The sequence below is a fragment of the Drosophila bipectinata genome, chromosome 3L (genome assembly GCF_030179905.1).
Source record: "Drosophila bipectinata strain 14024-0381.07 chromosome 3L, DbipHiC1v2, whole genome shotgun sequence".
Taxonomy (NCBI): domain Eukaryota; kingdom Metazoa; phylum Arthropoda; class Insecta; order Diptera; family Drosophilidae; genus Drosophila; species Drosophila bipectinata.
Window position 1 is genome coordinate 6234519 of NC_091738.1, and position 12129 is coordinate 6246647.

The window sequence follows — 12129 nt, forward strand, 5'->3', positions numbered from 1 at the left end:
TTTTTAAATTCAATCCCCAGCATTTAAATTATCCCCAGGATATTTGAAATCTATACAAACCGAAGTTTTCCTCTCTAGCTGGTTAATTAAATGCCGCCTTCGCTGCGTGATTTCTTTTACCCCAAGGCCAGGAGGTCCTTGCCATTTCCTAAGCCACAAAAAAATAAAAGGAAAAAATCGACTGCCAATTGGTGGCTCGCTAATGTTGTTTGTGGGCCACAGAACTCACTTTGCAACATGTGCGCCACAGACACTCCACTCAGTTTCGCATTTCGTATGCAAAACGCCACGGGTGTGTGCGTTTTTGGGGCAGGAGGGGCATCAAAGCCATGCCACAGACTTTCCTGCTCCTTCGGCCTGCCTCAATCAATTTCAATTTATCAATTTTTACAATCAACTGATTTTATCAATTTTATGGCGCTTTTTAAGACCACGAGACTGAACGAAGACGAGCCGAGGACGATCCGCCTTTGGGCAGGAAAAGGAATGAAAAGGACATGCCAAGGAGGAAATTTGACTGCCAGTCACAGTAGGAAAGAAAAATATCAGAGAAAAAAAAAAGAAAAAGAAAAGGAGAAGCCAGCGAAACATGTCAATAAAATCAACAAATGTCGTTGCAGGTTTATTGGCATCTCGTCTTGGCCCGGTTTTGTGCTTTTTCAGTTCGGCATCCTGGCTCGTGCTCCCGACTTCCTGTTTCCTGACCAGGCTTCTCTTCGCATGTAAATAAGTATTTTCCTCGAATTGTTATTCCGAACTCTTGGCCTGGCTTAAAAAAAAACAGTCGGCCCTTTGGCTCACTGCCATGATGGCTGACTTGACTAATAATCCACAGGTAAGTCGCTTAAAATCTTGGCAACGTCTTAGCCCAAATTATTATTATTTTGTTAAGGTCTTTTGTCTTTTTCCTAATAATTCCTTTGGATATTTATTTGGTCATCGTTTCTGCCTCTAATCTGCATAAATAAAATTGAAAAGACCAAGAAGGTTTATGGTAAATGGAAAAATACTTAAACGTAACTTTAAGAGGTTTTAAATGAACTTCCTAATGCCTTTGGGCCTTAAAATATCCTCCAAGAAAATTGAAACCATTGAATCATTGTAATTTTGGCTCATTTGTTTCTTGCTTTTCAGTTAATATTGATTACCAGAACATTCTCGGCCGGGAAACTTCGGCCATTGGCCATAATTAACGGATAATTTGTGGCCCTAACAACGGCGTCACATGGCCAGGCCAAAGCGTCTTTCCAAAAAGGAGGTGGGAGGTGTGCGGGTGCCATGTGCCTGAAAAACTCACTAATTAAAGTCAACACTCGTGACTATGACCTCATTACAGGCAAATCTGCCAGCCAAGTGGGTGGACGGTGGGACGGTTGGACGGTTAGACCGGGTGGGTGGTGGTCACCTGGTGATTGTCTTCAGGTTGCCTTTGACTCTGCCTGTACACCCGATACTTTTTTCAAGTTCATTAGGGTAATGAAGCAGCCACAGGCACAGCAGACCTAGACCTCTGTGAGCCAACTTTTTGAAGCGAAATGGCCGAGTATAAAGTGGCGTGCGCTTTACTTTATGGTCCTCATAACCATGTGCCCGCTCCTTCCCATCCGGTTCGTCCTCCGCCGCCAGTTGTTGGCTTTTTGCATAATGAATGGACATAAACATGGAGCAGGCAACTACAAAAACCGACAAACAAAGTTTTTTCAAACAGTTTTCTAAAGAGTGGAACAAGTTATAGCTAAAATATTAAAAAGATTAAAAATTATAAATAATATAAAAGTTTTCTATAATCTTTTAACTAAGTAACTTAGATTTTAGATTATTAAGTTTTTATAATGAATGTAATATTTTATGATTTTAATCTTTTAATTTTCCTCCGTGTAGTCTTTCTTTCGGGTGCACATGACTGGTTCATCCTTCCCGCTCGTACCCATTGCCCCATTCTGGTTATTGGCCAGATATAATTTTAAATACATATTATATTTACTTAACGCCATTTCCTTAATTAATAAGAAACTTTTCGGGCTTGCTGCCACGAGCTTAGAACTTATCTTGAAAGTTGTTTGGCCAAAGGGAAATTACTTTTGAGGAGCCAACTTTGGCAATTCAGTTTTAGAAAAGAGTTGATATTGAGGAGTCTTTATAAACGTGAATTTAAATTTTCTTTTCCACCAAGAACCTCAAAATCATGTTTTGCAGATTTATCTTAACATCCAAAGAAACCGCTTTTATTTAGTCCTTGAACCCTTTGATATCTGAACAGAACGCTTACCCAGCACTTGGCAGAAACAGAAGGCAGACATTGAAATTCCTTGAAATCCATCATTTATCAATACTATATACTGAGGAAAGTTCATTTTGAAATTGCTTACTCAGTAATCGGATATTTATATGAATTATTGCAGAGCCGAAACAAATTTTTGAGCTGCTTAAATCGGATGCAGATGACTTTGATATGAAGTTAAATTGACTCAAACGATTGCGACCGAAGCAGATAGGAATTTGGCCAAATGATTTCTGGCATATTGCTTGCTTATGCAATTTCTCCACCCATCTCCTCATGCCCGCCCCCCACATATGGAGGTCATACTCGCTCATAAATATGCACATTTGATGTGATGGAAAATTTGCAAATGAAAAACGGCCATCAATCAGTGGAATAACAGCCGTCCAACAAGTGGCAAGCTGCCATTTCCCAGGAAGTGCACACGGCGTATACGCAATTTCCATGACTAATTAATGCCATTCGTATGCGGGCATTATAATTGAAAAATTCAAGTTAAACATTCTCGATTATTTCGGAATTCGTTTCACTATTTTCCCCCTTGGGCGTTGCGTGACAAGGTCAAAATGCGGGGCTAAGCTATCGAATTTAGCATTGACATTGGGGGTCACATGTCCACTGGTGGACTCTTTGAATAGTTTAGTTGGTCAGGCAAGGCTACCATTATAATTGTACAATTTTAGGTTGACCTTTTCTACAGAAAAAGCTTAGTTATAATTAAAATCTTTAATTGCTTTATAGCAACGTTAGTTTTATTTTACTTTACATCACTGATTCATGTGAAAGCCATTAAAAAAGCAAACTTTTCTAAACCAATCTCAGCCTCAATTGAGTTTCCAACGCTCAGAACCAAAATGTTATTATATGTAATGTTTTGTAATCTTGTCTGTTCAATTTTCGTAACTCAACACAGATTAAAGTTATGCAATTTTACAATTTATTTCATACAAACCGGCCAAAGGGCCTATCCTTGTGGGAGAAGGAGGTGGAAATTAAAAATAAATAACATCATATTGACCTGTCTGGCAGATATTTTGTGTCAGCTTGGGCTGGAAATATTTTCAATGCACAGAAATATTATATTTTGAGTTTAAAACTTTAATTTTTTTTCATAGTTAATAATAGTTTTATTAAATAGTTAAGACATCGAATATATAATAAAATTTATTACATGCTACTCCCAAAAACAAAAAGAAAGAATATTCATAATTCTCAGCTATGTATCTATTCTTATTTTTCTCTATACAATGTTTGTACTTTAAACCTTTTTTGAAACCCCTGTGAAAAGCTGTGTTCCCTTTAAGCATTAAATATAAATTAGGACCTGGAAGGACTCACTGGGACCCCCATTCGTGCGGGGGGCGTGTCCTGTTGTAGGTCAAAGGCAAGGCGAGAACTAAAGCCAATTACGATATCCTTGCATGCAAATGTTGCTTTTGACAGGCAAAGGATAATAATATTGATTGTGGGATTGGCCAGAAGGTTGTGCCCTGTGCAAGGATATACGTAGGTGTATTGTGTTTACAGTTTGTTTACCCTGGCTTGTACCTTTGTGCTTTTTATGCGTTTCCCAGGACAACGAAACGACAATGAGACCTCTGTCTGTCTGGTCGTCTGATTGTCTGACTGCCTGTCTTGCTTTTCTACTTTCCTACAATGCTGCGTGCTCTGTGCCATTTGTAATGGCTTTTTAATTGAAGTACAGAACTCGATGAATAAATAAAAGATAGTTGCCAGAGCCTTTGTTTGTCCTCGCTCCTTGTTCGGGGCAAGAAAGTGTTGAGGAAGCACTCGAGCAGACAACCACGAACAAAAAAACAAAATAAAAATTGACAAAGTTTGAAAGTCAGGGAAAAAGGAAATTTTCTAATTGAGTTAAACTTTCGCCCCGTTATGAATATGGAGAGAAAGCAAAACTTTTCTCTTTGCATGTGTCTGCCGCAGAAAGTGCTTCCAATCGAATGAATTTCCACGAGGCGGTCAAAGTTCAAAAGGCTTTTCTCGGTCAATAAAAATCATGGCTCTTTGTGGTAATATTTGTGGGCCACATTCCTAAGATGTGAGTTTACATTTGCTAATTAGAGATTCATGAAAGTTTACTCAGTAAAGTAATTCAATAAATTTTAAATCTTCAAGCAAATAGATTTGAAAAAAGCATTAATTTTGTTTATCAAGGAGATATAGTTCTGTTAACATTTTATGAGACCACAAAACCAAAATAAACTGTAATATTTGTCCTGCTTTTTATATGTATTTTGCGGAAATATTTCTCTTTCAACATATATTTTTATATTTCTCTGTCCGACTAATTAAAACAAGTCACGTACATTGGAAATTAAAAGCGGCCAACATATTACCGACCACAAAAGTTCAGAGCCAACTTGCTGTGTCCCCGTTCAATTTCATTTCACGCAGCTGTGCCTGGATCGCCAATCAAAATGGAATTGTAATTAAATGCCAAAAAGTGGCATAATAATTCAGACGATGATGGTGATGCCACTTGACGACCAAGATGAAGACCTTTTAATTTGCAACATGATATGGAGAGATGTGACCACTGGCATGACCAAAAATTCCAGCACTCTACCCACAAGGCTAATAGGGATTCCAGAGGACGGCTCTGGTTTCCAGTTGTTAACTGTAACGAGATGTAATTTCCATTTGGCAGAATTTACACAACAAGAAAAAGGATTTAGTAATGTTATTTGTTTTATTTATGAATAAAAAATATTTCTCTCTGTAAGCCATTTAATGAGTTACTCATTGGGGACTGGTTGGCAAGTCAAAGTAACTGCCAAAAGTCACCACTTCATGGTTGCGTGTCTGTGTTGGCCTTCTCCGGTTGGGGTTGGCTTGAACTGGACTTGGTTTTGGCAACCACACAGTACTACTATTTTGGCAGGAAACCGCATCAACACGTGCTACCCCCCATAACAATAATGGCAACAACATGAGAAATGGCAACAATCTGGCGAGTCCTTTGGCTTTATGTTTCCTGGCAAACCGAAATGCTTTGTCTATTTCGATTTGGTTAATTATATATCAGAGGACAGCAATATATTTGCTTTAAAGATTTTGAATATTTAAATTTTTTAGGACGGATCTTTGTTTGGCCAAGAAACAAACTTATAATACTCACAAATTTTCAACTACTTTGGCTGCAAGTTTTCGAATAAAACGGTATAACATTGCACAAACAGACAACAGCAAAGAAGCCAGCTGCACTTTGGCAACTTTCACTTTGCCAAGCTGTCGATAAAGATGTAGATCCCGCCCTCGTCCTTCTAAGGAAACTTGTTAAATAAGACTTCTAAATTCATTTGCTCCATACGCAACTTAACACCGAGAAAAACGTAAAGCGGCATCAAAACTTTTTGGCCATCCGGCCACAAAAAAGTGTAGAAACAGCAAGAACTCTTCAAACGGAAACTTTTAAGACTCAACACCGAATATTGGAGCTACTGCCTACCTCATTTCTAGCTAACAAATAGTTTTTACTAAGGATTAATATAAGCTATAAATTTATCCTATTATACAATTTAATTTTGAAACCATTTTGAAGCCAATATACATATAATCCTTATAAAGTGTATAAAAATGAACAAAACACAATAAACAACTTCATGAAATGCTTGTGGCTGCAATTCCCCGTTGTTGTAGCCTGTGTAAATATTTTCGACAATCCCGAAAGCGCCAAGAAAATGAGGAGGGGGTGTCCTAAAAAGTTCTGCACTGGGCTGCAGCTTAAATAAATAGAAGGGTGGGTGGCATTGAAGGCATCACAATGGTCGCCGGGCCACCTAGAAGTATGCAACACTTTCGCAAGTTCCTTTCCGTACCGTACCCTTTTCCTGATCCTTTACAACTTTTGTTTCTTGTGCATTTTCATTAAATAGTGTTGTTCGCCATTTTTTTTGTTGTTGTTGCTTTGTTTTTTACCGGCACTGTACTTTGCATATTTTAACTGCTTATGGCTCGTTCTGACACGCCTTCATCATGCCATCCTGGAGGGGCGCTCGTGGCAGGACATTGTACTAAAAAATAAACTTTCTTTTCGCCACACCCCCATGCTCCCTCGAGCTACTTTGGCTGGAAACTACTTTTGTCTTGATTATTATCATGTTGTGGGTGGTTGTCATTTGTTTATTGTTCGTTGAAGCGGGAGATGCGGGAAAATACGAGCTCTGCTACTGATGGGGAAAAAGTATTCAAAGAAATTAATTTCTCATTTCATATCATACTGGGAATTTAATATTTTTGTTTAAACTTTAGCCTGTGGTGATGTTAGCAGTTTAGTTTTATTGAGTTTTTACTAAAAGCTAGTCTTGAAAGACGTTAAAAATACGTCTTGAAAAAATTAAGTCTTGAACGAGATTGTGCCGAGACTTCTTAGTTTAAAAACGTGAGTATAAAACTAAAAATATAATAAACTTGGAATTGGGATCTACAAATATTTGTATATTAATTTAATGAATTCTTTAAATACTTCTTAAAATTCTTCTAGTGTAATTACATAAAAACTGTGACATCACATTGAAGTTACAATCATTGGGAATGTAACTGGCAGCGCGAACAAGAAATGTTTCTCCATTTAGTTTCGCGAAGAACAATCTGCCAGCGGAGCAAGTGCATTTGTTCGCGATGTAATTTGTTTCATTGCCAATTGTCTTGTCGTGTCTTGGGTCCTGACTGGCTTTTTATGACTTCTGCCAGCGGTGGCTTTTATGGCCCAGACGCGACCACTCCCGAAAACCCAATGAAAATAGAAACAGACTAAAGTCAAAAGTCCGACTGTCTGCAACTCGAGTCTCCTTGGGATTTCCCGCCTCCTCTAAGCCCGCTAACTCGATTTGCAGCCACTGAGCCAGGCTCTTAGGTGTGGCCAGGCAGGAGTTGCTGCTTTCAGCCAACTTAATTGGCTTATGAAGTCAATCCCCGAGTGTCGGCGTCGGGTCCCTTCAGTTGTTGGAATAATTATTACAAATAACTATTCGGCGCGTTCAAGTGTTGCACAATTAAGTGTCATTAGCGAAAAATGCACAAACATACGGGTACTCTACACTCTGTACGGATAGACCCAAATCCCCCAGGGACTTCCGGTTAGTAGTAGGTGTTTCCTATGTGCTCTTAATTAGCATCAAATTACTTTCATTCACAGTCCAATGCGTTGGGCATATGTTGCAGGCATTATTCCCATCTCGGTTTAATTTTTTGCCTCTGTTGGCTCGGTGTGGAAATGAATTTGCGAAGCTCATTTATGCTTAATTAATCCTGGCGATTATATGGGCATAAATCACACCATGCTAAGGTGCTTAACTAATTGAAGATACTTCTTTGCATAATGGATTATTATCGAAGCCATGAATCGATGCACGTGTTTTAATAAATTTAAAAATTGTTATGCCTTTTTATTGTATCATTAGAATCTAAGGATTTCAAAGGATTATAATTATTTTAAAATGGTATTAAATGGGTCTTGTATCTTGTAAGCTTTATGTTATTAATTGGGCAACGCGGCGTATGCGTAATATTTATTTGTAAAAGGAAACTTCAATTAAAATGTATAATTTTTTAAGCTGTCTAATTGGTTGTTAGGTATTATGTAATAAGTATTCATTATAGCAGTACAGCATGATTTGAAAATAAATGTTTAAATCCTTTTTTAAAATGGGGGACCTATGCCCTTACATTGATAAGTAGATTACTAGCACTACTGAGTGATTAAAAATAAATATTAACTGCTATTAGAGGGGTATCACATCGAATCGAATCAAGGACATCATCTCGTTTTTGGTTGAACTGATTCAGCAGGGCAACGTGTCGTATACGCAACATTTAAGCGGAAAAAGCAAATTAAGTTAAGAGGAACTAACTGCTGACAAGCGACTGCATATGTCAAACTAACAAACTAACAAAGTTAAGGCTGAACGCGAAAAGGGGTGGTGCACGATATAGAGCACTCGTGGGGCAAGAGCCGTTTTTAATTAACGATGTACGAAACTAAATTGAAAAATTTGATTAAAAAGTTTTTTCGCCGCGGCGGCAATGGCAGCGGCAAGAAAGTGGATTTTCAAGTACGAATGTACGAGGGCGTACATTTAGGGTGTAAATGAGTATTTTTAGTTTAGGGGAAGAGTTCCTTCAGAGGGCAACGGAATTCTAGTTAGTTTGGCTTTACAAATGTTTTAACATCATTTTATTTGCAGAAAGCAAAAACTGCTCGACGCGATTCAGCTCTAACTTGGATGGGAATAGAGGTGTGTGTGTGTGTAGGTGGCAAGTGGGCGTGGCTGGCATTAACACTTGTAGTGTCAGTGTCGCATGTCGCTGCATACGAAGCTGTTAAACTAAATACGCGCTGTCTGGGTTCCTGCATCAGCTCACTCTCAAGTGGTAACCGCTCTCCCAGCCACACAACTATATAAACATCTATATGTGTATTATATAAGCAATATATATATACATACATGCATGCTTGATGGTATGTGTGCGCGCTTCCGCTCTGCTGCGCCCACTAACATCCTGACACCCATTTCCTCGGCAAACCACCTGCTTTGCATGTATTCTATTTCAGATATTGCCACAAGGGTGGGGCAAGTACGCAATTAGAAGTTGCTCAGTTTTTTTTTTGTACTATTTCTTGCACCACCACTCTGCCACTTACACTTGGTATTGCGGTTTCTTTGGCCAGGTTGAACACATTATATTGTAGTTTTTGTAGTTTGTCGCGTTTAAGGAGACTTGAGCGTGAAATTCATTTAATAAAAGACCTTACAAAGGATGAAAGACAAAGTAAAATATGAGGGAAGGTGAGAATTCCTTGAAATGAAAAACATAATTTAATTAAATTCTATACAAGCTTCAGCTTCAGGGATAATATGGATGTAAAAAGGAAAGAAATATCCACTTTAAGCTTCAACACCTGTGATTTCTTTTGAAATAAAAATCCCCTCCGTTATAGACAAATCAATCTGATATTTATGGCTCTCCGACTGAGTGGAATGGTGGATGCTCCAGCCATCCAGCCATACTTAGCATACTTATTGGAGCATTTGGTGCAGCTGCATCCACCCCGCCTGCCACACTGACAGCCCACAACCATTTGCATCGGCGTGGATGTATTATACATGATGCAAATGAAAAGCGGAAGTGCCAACCAGGCGGCAAGCGATTTTCGCGGTCTCCTTTGGCGACGCGGCGTGCAGAAGTCAGTGGGGAAAGGCCATAGGCGCTCCGACTGCCCCACCACCACCAACATTTGTGGTTGCATTCTGTAAGCCCACCTCGCACCTCCCCCCCCTTGCATTTATTACGCATGCAAAGAATGCAGCAAGGAGCGTGTCGGTGAAGACGAGGCTCTGGCGTCTGTTTGAAATTCATGACTTGTTTAGTGCACATGCCGCATAATGTTGCATGCATTTTGGGTGGTTGACGGTGGCGCCACGAGTATATTGCAGCTGCCACTATTTGATGTTGCTGCTGTTGTTATTGCCCAGCACTGGGCGTTGTTGTTATTGCTATTGTTTCTAAATGAGGAGAACCGCACAAATATGCATAGCCCGGTACCAATATTTTGAAGCTGCAACTCATAACTTTAGGAGAGTAATCTTTGGAAGACTTTTTAGATTTTTTTGAAAGAAATTAAATTTGTTCTTAGATACAAAAATAAAGAAATATAAAAAGTATGGAATAATTTATCAGAATAGAATGTAAAATAGATACAAAGAGTCATAAAGTGTGTACTTATGAGTATTTTCAGTGATTAGTTTGAAAAACACATCATACCTTGGTGTTTTGATTAATATTAGTAATCTATATTATATAGATATTATTATATAAGATATTAATATTTGATTAATATTGATTAATATAGTTCCTGATATTTATAGAGTCTTTCATAAGAGCAATAATAAATATTATTTTGCTTCAAAGAATACCTCCTAGATATGATATAAATGTAACACACTGTCTGCGTTTGTGAACATTTAACCCCACAGGACTACTTTTGTGTTTGTGTAATATTTATGCATTTTCGCATAAATGCCAAGCACGGGTGTCGTGTGCGTGGGTGTTTTGGGTTCTTTGGGTGTGCGGCTGTGTGTAAGATGTGCATTCATTGCTTCGACTTGTTTTGCATGCTAATTGCCCCTCTGCCTGCCAGTGCATTGAATGAATGAGATGAAAACCAAACAGATAAACACAGAGGGAACACATGTGTCTGTTCTAGTCGTAAATTGGTTGCTGCACTTGATTATGTGCGAAAATAGTTCACACTGCCATGCCACTCTCTGTCTAAACTAATTCAAATGGAATTGGCTCAAAAAATATCATTCAACCATAATATGAAAGAAACATTTTCAATCAAATATATCTTTTTGCTTTCTGCCCTGAATTGGTAAATAAAAACCAAATGGATTCCATTGCGAATTTTGTTTTTTTGTGAAATGATTTTCCAGCTGCGCTCAAAAGTATGCAAGCTAGGAATTGAGAGTGCGAAAAAAGGAAGTTTTCATTTTAAAATTTTTAGCTTGGAAATGAAATGTTTGCTTTGGAATTGCACCCGGATAAGGGCACCTTGTTGCATAATTCACCGCTGCAGGCGGTGTGGCGTCGATAGTGTGGTTGCCTGTGGCAACATGCAGATCTTTGTTGTAGGTTGTAAGCCCTCTTCCCATCCTATCCCGCCCACCACCTTCTAGACTAATGGTGCTTTGCATATTTCATCATATTAAGTGCCAAAACAACGCATAATCAACTTCTCTTGCACCCCATGCTACCATACAATCGTGTTTCATGTTTCTCATCTCGTTGCCAGGAAGCACTCTCCGTATAACCGCATTAGGCCGCCCAAACAATCCACTGCCGCAAAATGTTGCAAACTGGAAATTCTCCCCAATCATTAATGTACCAAGGCTGGCCAAGTTTCCATCGCTTTTCCCTGCTGCCACGCCCACCTTCGCCCCCTATCGAGTGCACTAATTATACTGCTAAACAATTTCGCATTTCGGGCACTTTTGTTTATGCGACTAAGCGAACTCTGAATCTGCTTTGCATGGTGCCCCCAGAATGCCTTAAATTGGTTACGTAAACATTTGCGATAGTGGTTAGTGGTGAGCTTGACAGGGCTTGACATTCCTGAGTTTCCACAAAAAATTAAAAAATTAAATAAAGTTTGTAAATTGGAATATTAAGGGATTAATTAGGTAACTTAAGTTTGTAACTTTGTTTTTATAACTACCAAAAATTGTTATTTTTAGGTTTACGAATTTATTTCTGATTCTGGTAATTTTGCGGTCGAAATAGAAACTCTTCCTCATTAAAAGTAATTTCTGTTTATCATCCAATTAGGGCCGTGTGCATCTTTAGACATTGATTTATAACTAGACTGCTAATTTTTTTGTTGTGTGAATATACATAAATATTCAAATACAAACGCACCTTGCACACGTGTCGTTTTTGAAATTCTTGGTAAACTCAAATATAAATATAGATAAAATGCAGTTAAATGAAGCAAATGCCCAACTGAAAGCACAATGATGTTGACCTTGGAACCAAAAACAATGCTTGTATCATAGAGGTGACTTTACTAAAATTCGCATCATCATCTTGAAAATATTTATAAATTTTTTGTTTAGAATAAATAGTTGAGGGCTTGTCACAGTCAGCAATGATGAATGCATTTGTTTTGTTAATTTTGCATTCATTACTCAACTATGAGGGTTCCGATTGCAATTTCCTTTCTCTGGAGAGAGGCAATCGGGTAAAGGGAAAATTAAGCCAGAGATTAGACCATAAATTCACTTCGTCATAAGCTAGGGACTATCTATTAGCTTAGAATTCTGAATCAG